This window comes from Borostomias antarcticus (genome assembly GCF_949987555.1).
Source record: "Borostomias antarcticus genome assembly, chromosome: 18".
Lineage (NCBI taxonomy): Eukaryota > Metazoa > Chordata > Actinopteri > Stomiiformes > Stomiidae > Borostomias > Borostomias antarcticus.
Window position 1 is genome coordinate 15,602,103 of NC_140251.1, and position 17,528 is coordinate 15,619,630.

Consider the following 17,528-nt stretch of genomic DNA (forward strand, 5'->3'; position numbering starts at 1 on the left):
AAATAAACACTCAAGTGGAAAACAAAATGAGACAAAATGTAACATTGTGATTGGAAATACACCATTTTCCTGGGTGAAAAAAAGCCCTTACTGAATCTTTAAATAACAGTGGGGCAATGAAGTATACAGATAAGTAAACATAACAACATATAAATAGAAGAATGTGGACACTGCAGTTTGAAAAATAGAAATACAAGTAAGTGACAGCTGTTTAGTTTTTCTTAACAAACTATTTGTTTGTGTTCAGTTTCCTTCTCTGTTCTGAGGTCTCTCTCTCTCTCTCTCTCTCTCTCAGGCAAGCAAGAGGCAAGCAAGGGTCAGCTCCTCCCCCACTGACCTCAGAGAGGGCTCTACCCCTCCCCCCTCTGCAGAGCACAAACCCTCACACAGCAACTCTCTCAACACCTCTTCTGTCTCTCATCTCAACATTAATGTTCCTAAACGGCTTTTAACTCATGTTGTATGTTAGAGCCAATAGGCCTTAATTTTGTAGGCTATTTCTTTAACTGATTCGGAATATATGGTACCATCTGAATAAGAGACAGAGATTGTTACATACATAGGCTAGGCTACATCAGCAACAATCTGCAACAGCAACAAAGTACAGGGAATGTTTTACAGGTCACAAGAAATCAAATAGTGGCCACTTTTTTAAACACATCTGCTGCTGCCATCTCTGCCTGTTCTCCCCAGCTCACTCTACAGCTTCTTACTTAGCAATTATTTATTTTGTTTAGTTGAGGAAGCGTTGCCTTTAGCTTGTAATGTTTCAGTAAAATTAGATTTTCATAAAAAGACCGCATGTCGGATGAAACGTTTGAAGGCAAAAAATAGTCACTACTGCATGCGAAAAAACGTTGGTAAAAGCAAAATGGTTTCATTCAGCTAACAATCGAGTAGAGGGATCTTTCAAGGCCATGAAGGTCTGCAGCCCTGCTTTCTCTCACTAAAACCAGCCAATAACATTCAGCACACAGTATCAGTGACACAGTTTTCAGTTCACATGCATTAAACACATATAAATAACATTGTCTGAAATAGTAGGCAAAGAGTCTTAAACCAGAAAGAAAGCAGATAGATTTATAAACTACAGGATGTTGCTTTTCCGGGTGACTCCATAGATATGATCTCCTTTCTTTAATCTTTTGGATGTGTAAATTGATATGCATTGTTTTCTACATCTGTGCATTATGTGTATGTTGTTCAAATAGTGTTGTGTATTAGGTTTTGTATACGTATGTGTATAAAAAAAATCTTGACTATGATTGTATGTGTTGCTGTCCTCTCTAGGTAGACCATTAGGTCCATGTATCATTTTCTGTGCCACCAGAGGTAGGCCTAGATATCAGCTGGCACTGATTGCTAATTAGGGACAGGATATGGCCCTTGTTGCTTGCTGTAGCTTATTCAGATACCCTGACAAAGGCCTTGAGCTGGCCGAAACATGTTGGTCTGATTTTTCTACAATATACCAGCCGCTTTTAATAAAAGCTTTTTATTTTTGAAGAGTTGCCTTGGCCATCTTCTTCTTTCTGATGCATTGTTTGAACATGTATTGGTTTATCATAAGCCAATGGTGGCGCAGGACATTGGGAGGCAGGCTGTGTATTATCCCCGGTTGGAGATCCACAGGCAGGGGAAAGGAAGGGAGAGAAGGGGGGGTAGGGAAGCTAGAACGTGAGCGCTGAGTCTGTTACCTCCACCTTGCTGTCTCCACTAGCTCACTCATCAAACATGATTGATACAAGCACATAACCTTACACTAGTTTTGGGAATCTGTGGGTGATTCTTTGCTGCTTCAGTGAATTTACGTTGTAGTGATCTTTTGTTGGGCTGGAGTAGCCCCCCCCTCACTTTGAGTTAGGTGTCATGAGTAGCTACTGATACAGCAGCATTGTGCGGTCGAACCACAGTTGTGTCTAGTCACGAATTACTACTGAGTGAATGCAGTAGCGTCTTGTGGCTGGCCCACGGTAATTACATTCTTGTGTTTGTGGGTGTCTCTCCAAGTCAGGTCACTGTGGGTATGCTACTTTGTTTTCAGTTTATTTCAGTTACTTGGGTGTGGTTTGTGACCACTTCGTTGGTGACTTGTATGTGGTGGGAGGTACTGTCCATTTTGTGGGGTCACATTTTAGTAATGCCATTTCAGTAGATACGGTGGTGTCTGTGTGGTGATTTGGTTGTGGCTTAAGCACTCCACTTTTGGTCACTTGTTACTGTTTTGGATTGATTGATGCAACACCTTGGTTAGTTTTGTGTAGGGCCTACTATTTGTCACAAACCCTATGGGTTTGTTCTTTATGGGTGGGGGTGTTTTGTTCTGGGTGACGGTCAGCTTGTTGACCTCGACCAGGCAGATGTGTCTTACTCTGTAGGTCTGGACTGCTGATCAAGTCTTTGACCTTGGCCGGTAGTCCCTGCTGGGCATCACTGATGGGTCCCGGGGAGGCGGCCTCTAGTCCCCCACGCTTGGCGTCCCACTGGCTGAACATGGCTACCGTTTTGCCCCGACCATGTGCAGCACAGCAGTCCTGGTTCAGCACGGGAGGTGGGACACCAGCATCCTGGTCGAGTTGCTGCAGGCGTGCCGTCCAGGGAAGCAGGTCCTCTCCCTCTGTCAGAACAGTCATGAGTCCAGGCCCAGCTCGCTGCCCACGCTGGTGACCCAGGCTGCCCTCCCCTGGAACCTTCCCGACAGCTTCTTGGTCACCTGACAACAGACAGATTTACAACATAGGGGTGACGTTAAGATATGTATATTTAATAGGATTACACATGAAGTAAAAACAAACTCATGTTTTCATTGTCATTCATTGTTAATCTTGTTTTGATCTTAATGAACGGATCCCTTATTCGCTTGCTCTCTCTTTTCTATCAGGAACATGAAACTAGTACACAGCATTAGCCTACTTTCTGAAGGGGTCAGGAAATCAGACACTGTTTACTTTTATTAGCTTAAAAGAAGCTGTGGCACAATACTGTGAGTTCATATGTGTATGCTAGCCAAATGTATGGAGGATCGGCAAGACTGGAACGCAGCCTCCTGCCGGAGGGGAGTGGTTCAAACAGTGTGTGTCCGGGGTGGGAGGGGTCGGACCTAATACATCCATGGGTCGGACACAATCCTTCTCACCGGCTGCTTCAGGGCTCTGTAGGCGTGCAGTTCCTGGGGAGATGGCTCCTGGGCCCTGAAGTGGGCAAGAAAGATCTATAAATCTTGTCTATAAATACAAATAAGTGAGAGCTGCAAACACTGCAACATTTTTATTTTATTTACAAATGTATTTAAAGGTATCTGTTGTGTTTCCTTGCCTCTGCTTGCTCTGAAGGGTCTCTCTCTCTCTCCCTCTCTCTCAGGCAAGCAAGAGGCAAGCAAGGGTCAGCTCCTCCCCCCACTGACCTCAGAGAGGGCTCTACCCCTCCCCCCTCTGCAGAGCAGAAACCCTCACACAGCAACACTCTCAACACCTCTTCTGTCTCTCATCTCAGCAGGGGTGCCTACCTACCTCTCATCTTATCCATCTTCAGTGTACCACAAACTATACCAAGACACTTGTATTTTCACCAACAAGCTATAGAAACAGCTGCAATGCAATGAAAGAATTGTAAATGTACAGATTAAAAGTAGAATAAATATATCAATAAATTGAACAGATATTTACAATATATACAAGTCCTCTAATTTCTTCTTAATCTCCCCCAGCCACGGCTGGACCGACCCCCCCCCCCCCCCTCAAGACGGATCCCTGCCCCAGACGTCTGAGCATGTGAGGTACAGGGAGGGCCGTAGCAGGAGGCAGAGGGGTGAAGGATTGTAGTCTGTACATCTGAACTGCTGATTACCAAGTCTTTGAACTTCTGGTAGAAGAAGATCCTGCTGGGCATCACTGATGGGCGATCACGGAGGCTCAAAGCCCTGTACAAGAGTGTTGTATAAGAACAATTATACTGTGTATAAAAGTTAGGGACACAGTTCATATGGTCACATATTCTCATAAGGAAGGATAAGAAGTGGTCGTGTTGCAAACGTCACCTGGTTTCTGTGTTTGTGCCTCTGATCATGTGCAGCTCTGAGTAGGGGGCGGGGTCACAGCTGTTAAGCCACAGAACACGCCAAGAAATGGAAATCAATTGATAATGTAGCCTATGTGTTTTGAGGTTCGGGCAAATACAGTGGCTATTACTGAAATAAATTGACCCCTATATATTTTTATTAGCCTAATTAATTATATGGGTTCATGTGTGTGTTTGAACCTTGCTAATGTAGGCTACAGTGCTGGCAAACCTGTCTGTAGGCCTACTCTCTGGTAATCTTGATCTGTGTCCCATACGTCTACAACATACTAAACCTAGATAGTATAGCCTACTGTCGTGCACTATTGAGTAAAATATTTGTTAGAAATAGCCTACAGAGAAGTTGGTACGGTCAGGGTATCATCGTATAATTAGTTATTTCATTGTAATTTCAAAACAAATAAACGTTTTATAACCTTTATCATTATTTATTTTGACACTGAAGAATGTACCCACAGTGCTGTTACCATGCTGGCTAGTTTGCTAAAGGACCAGCAGAGGTCCCTGTTTACCATATCTGCCAAAGCCGGTCTCGACACTGTGCTACTTCTTGGGGCAAAGAGACTCCTCCGTCTCCCTATTTAAGTCTTTGATCAGATGCATTCTCCAGGGAAGTGCGCCAAACGCGGTAGAGTACCCGGATGTGTAGTTCACTGTAAAATAACCAAAACGAAGCCTACAAATGACAGCTGCTGCGCAGCACTGGATCGGGGCCCGGCGTTTTGAGGAGGAAGAGGAAGGAGACAATGACAAATACATGAGAGCCTCTTAAAACTTCTTAAATTAAAAAATCATTATTAAATCATGTGTTTGAAATGCTTACAGTACAATACCTGAGTAGCATATTTATTCTGAATAACCCGGACTTGAAGGTCATGTTCTTGTTTGAGCAAAGTGAGAAGCTGGCAGTTTGACCTAAACAAGTATGTCACTGCTAGATATTTACACCATATAAATCCTGAATGAACATATTAGTAGGCCTACATACTGTGATGGGAATGAGTTGTATGACTGGACTGAGCATGGATTCACATTGACTGATTGGACTGGATTGAACACCGGTTGCACTGGTTGAGGCAAAGACTAGTCAGATGAGATGCAAACAAAAGAAACAGTAACAGCTACAACAAATATGAAACAGTAACCGCTACAAATTAAAATTATTGTTACAAATCATGTCACACAGCACAATGGAGTATGCATTCGCATTTTTATTCTGCATCCCCCTGGGCATGAACTCTTGTTGAGCAAAATGTAACATTGTGATTGGACGTACACCATTTTCCTGGGTGAAAAAAAGCCCTTACTGCATCTTTAAATAACAGTGGGGCAATGAAGTATACAGATAAGTAAACCAAAATATAAATAGAAGAATGTGGACACTGCAGTTTGAAAAATATAAATACAAGTAAGTGACAGCTGTTTAGTTTTTCTTAAACTATTTGTCTGTCTGTTCAGTTTCCTCCTCTGTTCTGAGGTCTCTCTCTCTCTCAGGCAAGCAAGAGGCAATCAAGGGTCAGCTCCTCCCCCCACTGACCTCAGAGAGGGCTCTACCCCTCCCCCCTCTGCAGAGCAGAAACCCTCACACAGCAACACTCTCCACACCTTTTCCGTCACTCATCTCAACATTAATGTTCCTAAACGGCTTTTAACTCATGTTGTATGTTAGAGCTAATAGGCCTTAATGTTGTATTTCTTTAACTGATTCGAAATATATGGTACCATCTGAATAAGAGACAGAGATTGTTACATACATAGGCTAGGCTACATCAGCAACAATATGCAACAGCAACAAAGTACAGGGAATGTTTTACAGGTCACAAGAAATCAAATAGTGGCCACTTTTTTTAAACACATCTGCTGCTGCCATCTCTGCCTGTTCTCCTACAGCTTCTTACGTAGCAATGATTTATTTTGTTTAGCTTGTAATGTTTCAGTAAAATTTGATTTTCATATAAAAAGACCGCATGTCGGATGATACGTTTGAAGGCAAAAAATAGTCACTACTGCATGCGAAAAAACGTTGGTAAAAGCAAAATGGTTTCATTCAGCTTACAATCGAGTAGGGGGGTGGACACGATCTTTCAAGGCCATGAAGGTGTGCAGCCCTGCTTTCTCTGACTAAAATGCAGCCAATAACATTCAGCACACAGTATCAGTGACAGTTTTCAGTTCACATGCATTAAACACATATAAATAACATTGTCTGAAATAGTATAGGCAAAGAGTCTTTAAACCAGAAAGAAAGCAGATGGATTTAAACTACAGGCTGCTGCTTTTCCGGGTGACTCCATAGATATGATCTCCTTTCTTTAATCTTTTGGATGTGTAAATTGATATGCATTGTTTTCTACATCTGTGCATTCTGTGTATGTTGTTCAAATAGTGTTGTATATTAGGTTTTGTATATGTATGTGTTTAAAAATCTTGACTATGATTGTATACTGTATTTGTTGCTGTCCTATATAGGTAGACCATTAGGTCCATGTATCATTTTCTGTGCCACCAGAGGTAGGCCTAGATATCAGCTGGCACTGATTGCTAATTATGGACAGGATATGGCCCTTGTTGCTTGCTGTAGCTTATTCAGATACCCTGACAAAGGCCCTGAGCTGGCCGAAACATGTTGGTCTGATTTTTCTACAATGAACCAGCCGCTTTTAATAAAAGCTTTTTATTTTTGAAGAGTTGCCTTGGCCATCTTCTTCTTTCTGATGCATTGTTTGAACTAGTATTGGTTTATCATAAGCCAATGGTGGCGCAGGACATTGGGAGGTATGCTGAGTATTGTCCCCGGTTGGAGATCCCAGGCAGGGGAAATGAAGGGAGAGAAGGGGGGTTAGGGAAGCTAGAACGTGAGAGCTGAGTCTGTTACCTCCACCTTGCTGTCTCCACTAGCTCACTCATCAAACATGATTGATACAAGCACATAACCTTACACTAGTTTTGGGAATCTGTGGGTGATTCTTTGCTGCTTCAGTGAATTTACGTTGTAGTGATCTTTTGTTGGGCTGGAGTAGCCCCCCCCTCACTTTGAGTTAGGTGTCATGAGTAGCTACTGAGACAGCAGCATTGTGCGGTCGAACCACGGTAGTGTCTAGTCACGAATTACTACTGAGTGAATGCAGTAGCGTCTTGTGGCTGGCCCACAGTAATTACATTCTAGTGCTTGTGGGTGTCTCTCCAAGTCAGGTCACTGTGGGTATGCTACTTTGTTTTCAGTTTATTTCAGTTACTTGGGTGTGGTTTGTGACCACTTCATTGGTGACTTGTATGTGGTGGGAGGTACTGGCCATTTTGTGGGGTCACATTTTAGTAATGCCATTTCAGTGGATACAGTGTTGTCTGTGTGGTGATTTGGTTGTGGCTTAAGTACTCCACTTTTTGTCTGGTCACTTGTTATTGTTTTGGTTTGATTGATGTAGCACCTTGGTTAGTTTTGTGTAGGGCCTACTATTTGTCACAAACCCTATGGGTTTGTTCTTTATGGGTGGGGGTGTTTTGTTCTGGGTGACGGTCAGCTTGTTGACCTCGACCAGGAAGATCTGTGTCTTAGTCTGTAGGTCTGGACTGCTGATCAAGTCTTTGACCTTGGCCAGTAGTCCCTGCTGGGCATCACTGATGGGTCCCGGGGAGGCGGCCTCTAGTCCCCCACGCTTGGCGTCCCACTGGCTGAACATGGCTACTGTTTTGCCCCGACCATGGGCAGCACAGCAGTCCAGGCTGATTGCTTGTTGCCCACGCTGGTGACCCAGGCTGCCCTCCCCTGGAGCCTTCCCGACAGCGTCTTGGTCACCTGACAACAGACAGATTTACAACATAGGGGTGGCGTTAAGATATGTATATTTCATAGGATTACACATGAAGTAAAAACAAACTCATGTTTTCATTTTCATTCATTGTTAATCTTGTTTTGATCTTAATGAACGGATCCCTTATTCGCTTGCTCTCTCTCTCTCTTCTATCAGGAATATGAAACTAGTACACAGCATTAGCCTACTTTCTGAAGGGGTCAGGAAATCAGACATTGTTTACTTTTATTAGCTTGGAAGAAGCTGTGGCACAATACTGTGAGTTCATATGTGTATGCTAGCCAAATGTATGGAGGATCGGCAAGACTGGAACGCAGCCTCCTGCCGAAGGGGAGTGGTTCAGACAGTTTGTGTCCGGGGTGGGAGGGGTCGGACACAATCCTTCTCACCGGCTGCTTCAGGGCTCTGGAGGCGTGCAGTTCCTGGGGAGATGGCTCCAGGGCCCTGAAGTGGGCAAGAAAGATTGTGTCTATAAATCTTGTCTATAAATACAAATAAGTGAGAGCTGCAAACACTGCAACATTTTTATTTTATTTACAAATGTATTTAAAGGTATCTGTTGTGTTTCCTTGTCTCTGCTTTCTCTGAGGGGTCTCTCTCCCTCTCTCTCTCTCTCAGGCAAGCAAGAGGCAAGCAAGAGTCAGCTCCTCCCCCCCCACTGACTTCAGAGAGGGCTCTACCCCTCCCCCCTCTGCAGAGCAGAAACCCTCACACAGCAACACTCTCAACACCTTTTCTGTCTCATCTCAGCAGGGGTGCCTACCTACCTCTCATCTTATCCATCTTCAGTGTACCACAAACTATACCAAGACACCTGTATTTTCACCAACAAGCTATAGAAACAGCTGTAATGCAATGAAAGAATTGTAAACGTACAGATTAAAAGTAGAATAAATGTATCAATAAATTAAACAGATATTTACAATATATACAAGTCCTCTAATTTCTTCTTAATCTCCCCCAGCCACGGCTGGACCGATCCCCCCGCCCCCTCAAGACGGATCCCTGCCCCAGACGTCTGAGCATGTGAGGTACAGGGAGGGCCGTAGCAGGAGGCAGAGGGGTGAAGGATTGTAGTCTGTACATCTGAACTGCTGATTACCAAGTCTTTGAACTTCTGGTAGAAAAAGATCCTGCTGGGCATCACTGATGGGCGATCACGGAGGCTCAAAGCCCTGTACAAGAGTGTTGTATAAGAACAATTATACTGTGTATGAAAGTTAGGGGTACAGTTCATATGGTCACATTCTCATAAGGAAGGAGAAGAAGTGGGACAACATGTAATTGTGGTAAATAAAGCTTTGATTGATTGATTGTGGTAGTGTTGCAAACGTCACCTGGTTTCTGTGTTTGTGCCTCTGATCATGTGCAGCTCTGAGTAGGGGGCGGCGTCACAGCTGTTGCTCCCACGACACAGTAAGCCACAGAACACGCCAAGAAATGGAAATCAATTGATAATATAGCCTATGTGTTTTGAGGTTCAGGTGCATATTAGGCCTAGTGGTTGTGACAGTACGGAAATATTTTTTATTGGCCTAATAGAGTTGCTCATGTACAATGCTGGCAAACTCTCTCTACTCTCTGGGAATCTTGATTTGTGTCCCATATATCTACTACACACTAAACCTAGATCTGTCTACGACACACTAAACTTAGATCATGCACGATTAAGTAAAATATTTGTTAGTAGGCCTACAGAGCAGACAGTAGCCTAGGCTGTAGGTCCGAACAGCGCTATATATTCTCATTTTCTAGCCTATATTATACTGGCAAATGCCCAGAAAGAAGACTTTTAACAACAACCTGCTCTCTCATTCCCCTACGAGTTGTGTGGGGTAATTTTTCCTCATCGACCTGCAGCCGCTTGCCCTCAGACACTCTCCTGTCTCATTCTTGTCAGAAACTGAGCAGCAGAAGCAGCGAACCCAGCAACGATAACACCGTGGTAAACGACCCAGACACAGAAGAGCGTTATGTTGGTGCCGAGCCTGGTTATCAGAAGGAGTAGCGGGAGACATGGCGTACTAATGTTAGGCTAACGCGATAGTGTTTAGGCTATACGCTAGCAGTCTAGCCTCGTCTAGTAGAACGACATAATACTTTTGGGTAGGCCTGTAGGATATCCCTACATCTTAAATAAATCATTTTCACGCTCGCTTGAAGAAGGAGTTTGACCGAATCGGGAATCGTTTGATGTCGACTCGAGATAGACACTGGCTTGTCTAAAACGAGGACTAAACTGTGCATGCGAAAAGGGAGACGCTTTTCCGTAGCGCCACACAATACCGCCAGCAAATTAAACCAATTCGCTTTTAAGTTAATAGTTAATCATCATAAAAGAACCCCCGACATATAACCCAGAGACGATCAAAATGAGGAACGCTTCACGAATTTGCGTGTCATCCTTGCGCAGGGGCCATGCTAATCTTCTCTGTATCGTTCCAATTTTAGTATATGTGCTGCCGAAGCGAGCACAAACAGAAGCCCGGGCTGGTTTCCTTAAATAGGTGGTGTTTGGGCAGACCCTTCCCGTCACGGTAGAGAAGTAAAGAGCCAATACAGCCCCCATAGAGTCCCTGTGGAGCGGTGGAGAAACAGTGTTTGAGAAATGCAGAGAAGTGAACAAGAAAACAATGGCAATCTGCAGCTGTATTTGATTCTTCTTCTTTTGAGAACGCTTATTCCTCTTCAGCGAAGTACGCAAGGCATCAAGGGATATATGCAGAGTGAGTCTTCACCCTGGAGTCGTGATTGGTGGCCACTAACAAAAGACTGCTCCTCCCCATTTCTGGTCTGGCTTGGGCGCCGGGTCCCCTCCCCCTCTGCTTTCCTGTGTTTCTGGATTCCTTGAGAGAGAGAGAGAGAGAGAGAGAGAGAGAGAGAGAGAGAGAGAGAGAGAGAGAGAGAGAGAGAGAGAGACACACACACACACACACACACACCCTGAGAGAAAGACAGACACACACACAATACTGATTATTAACTCACAGGGATACAACATTCCCTGTAAGAAATGGGACCACAATAAATGTGTTTAAGTCCATATTTTCAATTATAGGATAGATGTATATTTAATCACTTATTTTTTCTATTTACCTTTACCTTGTTACTTGACTTTGCTCCACTCAGTAGTTAGCAGTAAGATTTGCTATCTATTTGCATGAGTATGTGACAAATAGAACTGACTTGACTTTATGAAAATAAATAACCGACCAAATTCAGTACCCCAAAACAGCCACTAGATGTCCTCCATGCACTGACCATGGACTGAAGCAGCGTTATGGGACCCGGAGCAGGTATTCTAGAGTAGGCAGACAGAAGAAATATTAGAATAAACTTGTTGAAAGAATGACAGCAGAGATTTTGATCCGATTTTTCAGTAAATTGCAACACATGCATGTAGTGTTGTCATATTTAACTAATAGGACCAAACTACAATTCAAATTTTCAGCAACATTTAAGAACAATTTTTGTCTTTCTGTATAAGGTTATCATTGTTTGGCAGTGACTATTCTTACGGCGGCCAGAAGTACCGATTTCAAGCATTTTAGTCATAAATACCATTTGAGCAATGGTTAGGTTTTGAAAACAGAATTTCCCCCAAACAAGATGCAGCGCCGTAAGAATAGCGGGCGCGTCTATTACGGCCGCCGTGATTGTGAACGGGTACCTTATCATGTGTGCCCTCTGCTGTGGCCATTCTAAAGCACTGTTACGGCCGTGGTGTAGAGCTGTGTGTTTATTGCTGTTCTCCCCTGTGTCTCTCCCCCGCCCCCTCCTCCCTGCAGCTGGAGTGGGGTCTTGAGGGAGCGCACGTGGGGGATGGGAACAGGACACTCGACATCTTTCGAGTTGTGTATTGATCGCAAGTGCACCTATTGTATTTACATTTTGCTACTCTTGCACTTCGGCTTTAGCATTACATTGCTCTAAGTCACTTGTTTAGAAAAGAGATGCACGTTGCTTTGGATAAAATCGTTTGCTGAATGACTAATGCAATACTATAACGTGAATCAATATAAACGGCCTATATCTAGCCTAGTTTTAAGTTGTAGCCTATGCTACCTATTGGTAACAGAAATTAGTAGCCCCTACATAAACCAAACGTTGGTGGAACATCACTAAAAAGAAAATTTCCCTTCGGAGATAAATTAAGTTTCTACCACGATACATCCATCATGATAGGCCTTTCTACCTGGGAAAACCTTTCTACCTGGGAAAACCTTTCTACCTGGGAAAACCTTTCTACCTGGGAAAACCTTTCTACCTGGGAAAACCTTTCTACCTGGGAAAACCTTTCTACCTGGGAAAACGGACATGTCGTTTGCTGTCTAGCGCACATTTCCCAAAATCCCAACAACAGTAGGCCTTTGTCGTGTTCGTCACATAGTTGTTATAATTTGCAAGAACAATCAACATAATTAGGTTGGCTAAACGGTAGTTAGAGCATTATGCGAAGATATGTCCCAGGACATTCAAACTCATAGAAAAGGGTCAAACGCACGCTATTTAATTGATGTCTTAAAAACTGGCGGATATAAAATAGGCTATAGCCTACTATCTAACTTAGCAACAATAGCATATCACGAGGAAAAAAACGTGTGCGTATAAAATATCGATGTAGCCCAAGTTTCACTAGATTTTCACTAGATCTTACCAACCGATGTCCGTGAACTTCCATCATGGCTGCAGGCGCCGCGGGCAGATCGCTTCACCGTCTTCCGAAGGCAAGTTTGCTCATGACAGTGACCCTCGCGTGGAGAATATTAATAGTAAACTACACATTTCGCTTTCGCTCGTGCAAAACATCTCAACAACATATCCCCTCACGCGCAGAAGAATTGTAGCACAAAAATAACCCGAAGAAGCGTCTTCCTTTACCAGCCTGATATCAACTTGCTGGAGTGGAGTGGGCGTATCCGAAGGTCATGACCCAGCCTCACACCTGACTGACCCCCGTGACAGTATAGGTGGATCCCTGACGAATCACAGTTTAGGTTACTGTAGACTGTAGATTAGGCTACTTTTGATTTGAGCAATGTCGCCGCACTACAAGGGGGGCGATGTCGATGTTAAAACACAACCTGAAACTAAAATAATATTAAAAAAATAAAAAATTCTGATTCATTGGGGGGTTCCAGACGCCAGAGGGGAGACGACGCCAGTGATAGCCTGAATCGATAAATTACAGGATGTTTCAAGTTCTTCAAAGTTTTTATTTTAAATTTTTTACCCATCCTATTATTTAATTCCCCATGTCTGGTCTGTTGGCTATATGTTTTGGATAAAGTTGTCATGTGTAAAATACATGAATGGGATTATTGTAAGTGTTATATTGTTACATTGTTTTTATATTGTTTTAGATATGATGTATGATTTAACCAGGGCACCACTGGAAGTGAGACCTTGGTCTCATGGGCTCCCCTGGCTAAATATAAGTCAAATAAAAAATGCAGTGATTTCAGCACTTTTTCACACACGCGCACACACACACACACACACACACACACACACACACACACACACACACACACACACACACACACTCACTCCACTTCTGTACGATGCCATTCATCCGTGTGTATTCTTTCAGATGCCAGGATCTTTTCATGAAAAGACCCTGGGAGAGACCCCAAGAGAAACCCCAAGTGTCTCTCCAACAATCCATTGTAAATCTTTCATACGTGTACAATGTACAGTCCTACGATGTTATTGTTTTTCTTAATTCAGCTTCAACTTTGGTGTCACTACAGCTGAGGCTTAGACACAGACGTCCGCATCATAAATGTAAACATGACTTAATTCATAATGAATTCATCCAACCATCCATCAGAAGAATATATTGATTCCCTCTCTAATGCTTCCACAATGGTCTCATATTTAACAGGGATGCCGAGATGAGAGTAGACCAGTGTAGCCTACTGTAGTTGACAGATGCTTCAGTTGGTCTGGTTTGGCTGAGGCAGATAATTGTCCGCAGAGGGGAATATAACCCTGACTCTGTGTTCATCTGAGTCAGAGTTATATTCTCCCAGCCGAGCCAGGCCAACTGAAGCATCTGTGTAGGAAAGTGCATCCGTAGTTGGTCAGTGGATACCAGTCTACACGCAGTACGTACAGTAGCCTTAAGCTCTTTTATAGCCCACTGCCCCCACCTGGTGGTCATAGACTGTCACTGCAGAGAACAACACCGCATTCATTCAAAACTCTTTACTTTTTATTGTAAAGGTGATTTATTCCAAAATAGTGATATGGTGTAGAGGCAAGGAAAGAAAAATAGCAGTGAAAGGACAGAAAGTGAGGATATCTAAACAGGGTTTAGGCAAATCACATTAATTTCTTCTTCTTTCAAAAAAAAATAATCTAAATACCACAACAAAAATAACATAATATCTCCATATGAGATGTGTCTATATGAGGGCATTTACAGTTCCTCTACTTATAAGAACACAATGGCAAGTCTTTTTTTCTCTTAAAAATGATAATGTATTGAGACATACAAGAGTAACCACAGGATACAATATTTTCTACTCATGACCTGTTGGGGTTTTCATTCAGTGACATGTTTATACAATCAACACCTTGCCTGCCTTCAAGCCTTACTGTTCCATGTACAAGAGAGCTACAGTACATCTGCACCACTATGGAATAGTTGACCAGGCAGTAGACCTCCCTCCCCATGACTGCTTGAGTGGTATTCAGAGTCCCTGACCCTGGTCAGACTGAGACCTAGTCTACTGTATGTGTTGGCAGAGAACACTTCTCCATGCTAATTTTATAGCCATGTTATTTGGTAACCCTTCATAATAACTATCTGTGTTAAGCCATTTATAAACGATTTGTTGATATTTTACTATTAACAATTTATAAACAGTTGTAAATGATCAGTAAATATTAATGGGATGCATGATAGCGCTACAGTATATTTCCTAAATACCCAGGCCAGGGTGGTATGAAAGGTGAACTGGCTGAGAAACGTTACAGAATGATGCTGAGAGGTGATGGTGTGTGTTTCAGTGCTACTAGAGCAGTACAGCAGACTTAATAAAGACACATATAAAAGTAAATAACTGTTGGTTGTGTGTGTGTGTGTGTGTGTGCATGAGACTTATGTGAGGATTGTGTTTGTTGGTAGTGTATAGTGTTGGTTACATAGTAATATGCTGACTGCCTGGTAGGGGAGGCTGCTAGAAGACTAACTACAGCTGGTCGGGTCCGCTTACTGTAATAGCCCAGTCTCCATTTAAATGTCTACAGAGAACACATCACTCCTCACCCACTCCTCTCCTCTCCTCTCCTCTCCTCTCCTCTCCTCTCCTCTCCTCTCCTCTCCTCTCCTCTCCTCTCCTCTCCTCTCCTCTCCTCTCCTCTCCTCTCCTCTCCTCTCCTCTCCTCTCCTCTCCTCTCCTCTCCTCTCCTCTCCTCCTCCCTCCTCTTCTCCCTCCTCTCCTCCACCCAGGCATACAACCTTATCAGGGGTTTAACCAATTCTCTATCTCACCTCCAGCCCTAATACAGAAGTGCATCATCATATTAATCAGGTATACACTCAGCTCAACAGCGCCCCCTAGCAGGGATGAACATTACAGGCGCGGATCTCCTTCCTGTCCCTGCAGCTGCTGATCTGGGAGCTCTTGGCTCTCTTCTTCACTGACATAAGACGTTCCTGGATCCCCCACCCACACGGCTTGGTACCTACCTCTCATCTTATCCATCTTCAGTGTACCACAAACTATACCAAGACACCTGTATTTTCACCAACAAGCTATAGAAACAGCTGTAAAGCAATGGAAGAATTGTAAATGTACAGATTAAAAGTAGAATAAATATATCAATAAATTAAACAGATATTTACAATATATACAAGTCCTCTAATTTCTTCTTAATCTCCCCCAGCCACGGCTGGACCGACCCCCCCCCCCCCCTCAAGACGGATCCCTGCCCCAGACGTCTGAGCATGTGAGGTACAGGGAGGGCCGTAGCAGGAGGCAGAGGGGTGAAGGATTGTAGTCTGTACATCTGAACTGCTGATTACCAAGTCTTTTAACTTCTGGTAGAAAAAGATCCTGCTGGGCATCACTGATGGGCGATCAAGGAGGCTCAAAGCCCTGTACAAGAGTGTTGTATAAGAACAATTATACTGTGTATGAAAGTTAGGGACACAGTTCATATGGTCACATATTCTCATAAGGAGGGGTAAGAAGTGATAGTGTTGCAAACGTCACCTGGTTTCTGTGTTTGTGCCTCTGATCATGTGCAGCTCTGAGTAGGGGGCGGGGTCACAGCTGTTGCTCCCACGACACAGTAAGCCACAGAACACGCCAAGAAATGGAAATCGATTGATAATGTAGCCTATGTGTTTTGAGGTTCGGGCAAATACAGTGGCTATTACTGAAATAAATTGACCCCTATATATTTTTATAAGCCTAATTATATGGGTTCATGTGTGTGTTTTAACCTTGCTAATGTAGGCTACAGTGCTGGCAAACCTATCTGTACTCTCTGGTAATCTTGATCTGTGTCCCTTACGTCTACAACATACTAAACCTAGATAGTATAGCCTACTGTCGTGCACTATTGAGTAAAATATTTGTTAGAAATAGCCTACAGAGAATATTTGTTAGAAATAGCCTACAGAGAAGTTGGTACGGTCAGGGTATCATCGTATAATTGGTTATTTCATTGTAATTTCAAAACAAATAAACGTTTTATAACCTTTATCATTATTTATTTTGACACTGAAGCATGTTCCCACAGTGCTGTTGCCATGCTGGCCGGTTTGCTAAAGGACCAGCAGAGGTCCCTGTTTACCATATCTGCCAAAGCCGGTATCGACACTGTGCCTACTTCTTGGGGCAAAGAGACTCCTCCGTCTACCTATTTAAGTCTTTGATCAGCTGCATTCTCCAGTGAAGTGCGCAAAACGCGGTAGAGTACCCGGATGTGTAGTTCACTGTAAAATAACCAAAACGAAGGCTACAAATTACAGGTGCTACGCAGCACTGGATCGGGGCCCGGCGTTTTGAGGAGGAAGAGGAAGGAGACAATGACAAATACATGAGAGCCTCTTTAAAACTTCTTAAATTATGAAATCATTATTAAATCATGTGTTTGAAATGCTTACAGTACAATACCTGAGTAGCCTATTTATTCTGAATAACCCGGGGCTTGAACTCAGACACCAAGGGAAGGTCATGTTTGAGCCAAGTGAGAAGCTGGCAGTTTGACCTAAAAAAGTATGTCACTGCTAGATATTTACACCATAGGAATCCTGCAAGAACATATTAGTAGGCCTACATACTGTGATGGGAATGAGTTGTAGGACTGGACTGAGCATGGATTCACATTGACTGATTGGACTGGATTGAACACCGGTTGCACTGGTTGAGGCAAAGACTAGTCAGATGAGATGCAAACAAAAGAAACAGTAACAGCTACAACAAATATGAAACAGTAACCGCTACAAATTAAAATTATTGTTACAAATCATGTCACACAGCACAATGGAGTATGAATTCGCATTTTTATTCTGCATCCTCCTGGGCATGAACTCTTGTTGAGCAAAATGTAACATTGTGATTGGACGTACACCATTTTCCTGGGTGAAAAAAAGCCCTTACTGCATCTTTAAATAACAGT